This window comes from Tachyglossus aculeatus, chromosome 12, assembly GCF_015852505.1.
Source record: "Tachyglossus aculeatus isolate mTacAcu1 chromosome 12, mTacAcu1.pri, whole genome shotgun sequence".
Classification (NCBI taxonomy): domain Eukaryota; kingdom Metazoa; phylum Chordata; class Mammalia; order Monotremata; family Tachyglossidae; genus Tachyglossus; species Tachyglossus aculeatus.
Genome location: NC_052077.1, coordinates 27,080,325 through 27,086,523, shown reverse-complemented (window position 1 = coordinate 27,086,523; position 6,199 = coordinate 27,080,325).

The window sequence follows — 6,199 nt, the reverse complement described above, 5'->3', positions numbered from 1 at the left end:
TGGATAAGATACTGATACTTTGTCAATGAGTTAACGAGAAACTGTGAGCAGCTGTAAAGCATGAACTTAAAACATTCCTACAGCTTTTCTCTCCTCTAGACTGTAAGCTCCTTGTGGGCAGAAGTCATGTCCACCACTATTGTACTGTACTCTCCCAAATAATGCACAGCTCAGCATAAAGTGCTCAATAAATATGACCAATTGATTCTCTTTTCTAAATATGTCTTCCCCTTCTACTGAAGAAGCTTGTGGCCATAGCTCTGGTCACTAAGATATCAGGTGCCAAAGCCTAACGGGAAGAGCACAGATTTGAGAGACCACTTGAGTTCTAATCCCAGCTCCACCACTAGCAAATCCCTTAACCCCTCTGTGCCTGCTTCCTCTTCTACAAAACAGTGATTAAATACCTGTTCCCCCTAACCCTTAGACTAGGAGACCCAAGTGAAACAAGAACCAGGTCTGATATGGTTATCTTGCACCTACCCCAGGGTTTAGCACGGTACTTGGTACAGAGAAAACACCATATAAATACCATATGGCTATTATTAGGTGCCATCTGCTTACTTCTGTAGCTTCTCAGTGTGATCCTGCATATTAGGAAACAAAGAACAGGAAACAAAACACAAACAGGAGTGGCCGGAGAGAGTATTGTCTCCATCACCGCCATTCAGCTGATTTGGGGTGTTGCACCCCTTAATTCACGAGCTTTCTGGACAAAATGAGAGTTTCGGCTGCACAGCAAATATGTCCATTTATTTCTCCAGCGGTTGAGGGGAAGGGGTGAGTTGGGATGACTCTCAATCCCACGGAGACAATCCCAAGTCCCCAGCTCAAAACAGTCCATTCCTCATGCAGGGCAACGGGGATGGCACAACAGTAAAGGGGCCAAGGGGGCTAACCAGGATTGTAACAATACTTGATTTGCAAAGATACATACCTATTTGAAACATGTAGCACTGGGGAATGCACTACTCTGGCTCTGGTCCCCAAACGATGACCAAAAGGAGGAGTTGGACACAATCGCTTGAACGTATCCCTGCTGTCAGGCGAAAAATGATTTAAAAGTTCCAGAGAGGATATGAGAGACTGTTTCCATGTCCCAGAGCTGTCAAGTAGAGCAAACTGACACTCGTTACAAGTGTTGAATGTGCGTATGTATGTGTTCCTGCAGCCACCCTTCCCAGTTAAAAGATAGAAGAGTCACTTGAACAGGGAGAACTGATGTAGATCACCGAGGCAGTCAACTCAAACGTTGGCACACTGGCTTCCTATTAGCCGGCAAGGTTGATAAATCAGTCTGGATAGCACAAAGGAAAGAGTGAGGTCTGATGGAAAGCACACAGGGCTGGGAGTCAGAAAACCTGAATTTTAATCCTAGCTCTACCACTTGTCTGCTGTGAGACCGTGGACAAACCACTTAACTTCTCTGTGCCTATTTTCTCATTTGTAAAGTAGGGATTAAATACCTGTTCTCCCTACCTCCTGGGGCCCACAGTCCCACGTGGCACAGGGACTTTGCCCAACCTGATTTTCTTGTTGCAACCCCACCATTTAGTACAGTTCCTGGTACAAAGTGCTTAACAATTTGTTTTTCAATGGAATTTGTTAAGCACTTAGTATGTGCCAGGCACCGTATTGAATGCTGAGGTAAATAAACGCTAACCAGGTTGGACATAATCTATGTCCCACATGGGGCCCCACACTCTTAATCCCCATTTAATAGAGGAGATAACTGAGGCACAGAAAAATTAAGTGACTTGCCCAAGGTTATGCAGCAGATAAGTGGCGGAGTTGGGAAGCCACATTTATTAAATCAGTCAATCAATGATATTTATTGAGCACTTCCAGGGCACTGAGTACTGAACTGGGCGTTAGGTAGAGTACAATACAAAAAAGTCGGTAAACCTTCCTCCTGCCCATAATGAATCTATATTCTAGAGTAATTTCACAGTCTAGAAAGGGGCTATGGTAAGCAGAAGGTTCCAGTGTGCCTTGGCCAGTACAACGGAAATGGGAATAAGACAAATACTCTTAAGACCTGTATTTGTTATTTCCCATAAATAAACATCTAACTTCCCATCTACCTTAATTTGTGATAGTTGGCTCTTAAGCTTGACAGTTCTGGGAAAAGATGATGCTGAACTTTGGGCAAGTCACTTAACTTCTCTGTGTCTCAGTTACCTCATCTGTAAAATGGGGATTAAGACTGTGAGCCCCACGTGGGGCAACCTGATTACCTCGAGTCTACCCCAGCGCTTAGAACAGTGCTTGGCACATAGTAAGTGCTTAAAAATGCCACCGTTATTATTATTATGTTAGAAGATCTTCTGGGTTCCAGATTTCATATTTGAAATGATGGGAAAAACCCCAAAGCAAAAATGCATTCTCACAGGCCATTTATTGCTGGTGAGAACAAACTGTACAAGTAAAAGAGCCATAAAAATGGAAGGACAGCATCACCTTGGTGAAAACCTTTGTATTTGTGCTTGAATGTGCATGGAAACACAAATACCGGATTGTACTTTGCCCCTCCTAGAATTTTTCTGGGTCACAATTATCACCACAGAAAAATGATAGTTTGCTGTCATGGGTATTGGGAAGTGAAGAAACTGTAAAACTGCATCTTTTGAAAACCCTTTTCGAAACACAGCATTGTCCATCCTTTTAAAGTGAATTCACAAGCTAGCTGGAGAACTTAATTGAACCTGGGTAGGACCCCAAAGTACCCCGTTCTCCCTCCCACACTATAATCTGCTGGTCCATTTCGGTAAGTTGCCAAAACATACCTCCCCTTTGCAGGTCACTTTATCATTGAAAAAGCAGCATGGCCTAGTGGAAATAGAATGACCCTGGGCATCAGAAGGTTTTAATTCCAGCTCCACCACTTGTCTACTTGGGTGACCTTGGACAAGTCATAATTTTCGTGCCTCAGTTACCTCATCTGTAAGATGGGGATTAAGACTTAAGTGCTTAGTTCAGCACCTGGCAACAGTAAACCACATAGTAAGCACTCAAATATCATAAAAAACTTGTTTCCAAGAAGGTTCTTGGCGGAAAGGGAAAGGGCTTTCTTGAATAGAATCAGTTGAATGAACCACTACAAAGATAATTCAAGTTGTACTTAAAAAAGTTTATTGCACTAAATGCCACAGAGAAACTGATCAAAATGATAGGTGAGCAGATGTAAGACTAGTTCCATTCAGTTGACATTGGTACCTATTCAATTGATCAAAAAAAAATCCTGTCAATTTATTTCAACAGCAACAGAACCCAGATTTTTCTCCTGTTTGAAGAGCCAGTTACATTTCAGCACTTCCTATTCTGCGTCTTTTAGGGTGCATGTTTTACAGAGTATTTGCTATAGACTTTCCTTTCAAAGAGAAAACCATCTACATGACCAGAATAGTCCATCCCATTTCTGTGAAGAAAACACTGTGTCTAAATTAACTTCAAAATTAGCTTATATTAATTCCTTTTAAGAAGATACAGAGAAACAACACTGGCTACATCTTGTGAAGAGTGTGGAAATCTATACATTATATCTTATAAAATCTTGAGGTTTGTTACCAGAGTCCAAAGAGCAGAAGTGGAGTACACTTGTGTGGGGAGATTGCTTCCCTCTGAAAGGTTAGTTTTGAAAAAATATGGATTGTAAAAGTTGCAGTGTGTAAACGGTAGTTCCATGGGACTTGAAAAGGTCACAATCACTTTCATTAAAAAAAAAAAAGCACATTTCTGAAAAATGGATCAAAGCCTGTACAAAAAGCTATCATAACACTGATAAAAGAATAAAATGATTTGGAATTTTGCACAAATATTTAAGCTGCAGTTAATTTCAATGTCAGTCTTACACATACACATCTTCCCTTACATTCATGTCCCTTGCCCATTTATTAAAAATAACACAGAAACATGCTAGAAAGAGTCCAACAACATTTGCACAGAGCTTCAGCCCCATCATGCCACACTAACTCATTTTAAAGGCAAGATGCTACAAAAAATTACACTCATGGGGTAAGACTTACAAAGTTGAAGAAGCCCTAAAGGTGGAATCCTGTCAACTGAGGTAGTATTTTTTTTTTTGAGGCGGGATTGGGAATTTGAGGGGAAGGAGGCAACATTTTTCATTCTCTTCGGTAAAGCAATAATAAAGATACTGGTTGTAAAAAAAAATCTACATTTTGACAATGCCACAAACCTTTAATCCCCCATTTTGTATTACTGAGAATAGGAATTTAAGACTCAAAAAAAAAATGAGTGTAAGTGGAACTTACAAAAGAGCAGCAAGTTTTAGATCATATTTGGAGGCAACAATCATGAGGAATTTGCCCAGAGCAGCAGTCTGTTCTTGAGAGCCGCAGAAAATCGGCTTCATCGCACCTTTAATGTTTAAACAAGAGGCAGTTTGGAAACAAATTAGGAAGTTGAATGAATCGGCTTAGATCCAAGTCGTAAACCACCTTTGTTTATTACATTTACAGGTCACATCTAAGCGGGTCAACAGTGAGCCACTCATATAGCTTAAATTCATTTACAAAGTTACTTCTGATGAAAACTGGAGGGTGCTGAGAGGGGGAAGAACAGAAAACGTCATGGGAAATTTGGGGAGGACGCATGCTACTTATTTCTGGGTGGCAAGGAGAGAAGGAAAGGTTTACATGCCTGTGGGAAGGCCTGAGTTAGGAAAGGGGTGAAAAGGTGAGATGTGTGTGTGTTTAGGTGGAAGTGAGGAGAGGAATCTCTTCAGTGTCTGGGGGACTGGACATCAATTCCTGTGCAGCAGAGACTGAGTAGAAAGGCAAAGAGGAACTTCTGCTAAACTGGCCTCCCTCAGGCTATAAACTAGAACAGACCATGAAGCTAGTTCAAGAGCCAGGCAAACCCTGTGAGTGTATCCTCCATTTTCCCCACCCTAGCCCCCCAGGGGATGGGGGGTAGGAGGGGCTGGGGTGCAGAAGCCACCCCAAGAGTGTATCCTCCCTTCTCCCTACCCTGGCTCCCCCAGGGGGGTGGATGGGGCAGGGGGAGGGGGTGCAGAAGCCAGCAGTGAAGCCACAAATATTGTCAAGGGCTTTAAAATGTCTGAACACAAATGCTGTGCAAAAAGGAGCACCTAAAATTGAAGAGCGGAAAACAGTGTGAGTTCTGCTTGGATGGTCCAAAGATAACATTCAAAGATTTTGATGCAAGAGTGTAGTTTCCTAAATTGTCTCTATCTCAGGAAAAGAGACTGGCAAGGTGAGAAATGATTCAATAGCCCTCACCTTCCCTTACTCAAAAAATATGTCCCTCCCTCTCCTACACACACACACACACACACACACACACACACACAGACACCTTCTGACCTTTCTGACAATGAATTCTTAAAGGAACACTCTTAGTGACATATTCCTTCAAGAATTCTGTGAAAAAGATAGTCAGCAAATAAATGTTCATTGAAAAGTACCCTTTGTTCACTAGCTATGTCCCTCAACCACTAGATTTTGAAACTCTCCTGGCTCTAACGTAGTTATTCTAGGAAATCCTAGGATTGGGGAAAATAAAATAAAATAGGATGGGGGGAGGGGGGAGGGAGAGAGAGAGAGAGAGGTATTTTTTGAGTAAGGGAAGGTGATGGCTATTGAATCATTTCTCACCTTGCCAATCTCTTTTCAGGAAATAGCTTAATTTGTAATTACTCTTTACTGCAAAAGTTCTACATAGAATTCTATTTCTCAGCTAGCACCAAAATCGGGGGGCTTCTGATTGTCCAGTAGATGGTCCTGGTGACCATTTGCAATATAACGTGCTTCCTTTTCCTGTTTGGCTTGCAAAGCCAGACCACCTAAGTCTAGGAGCAAAGGGTTTCTCCTTCACCTGGCAGTGACTTTAGAGAGGATGAATTCTCAGCAGATATTCAACTGCTCTTGCCAGAGCAGCCTGGAAGGCACAGAGATGAGAGTATAATAATGAAGATGATCTGAACGTGATGTGTCAAAACTAATTGCTTTCCCTAGTCAGATTGAGCCTTTGTAGATTTCGATTCACATAAGGACAGCTGTCCTCTTTGGGGTGTGAATAGAGAATCACTTTTACTGTCAGAAAAAAGAGTGTTTGAGCTGGAAGGATTAAATAAAAAAAGATTCCCACAAGCCTTCAGAATGGTTTGGTAAATGGCCTCTCTTGAAAATGGCAGCTGAACGCAGTAAAGTGACTA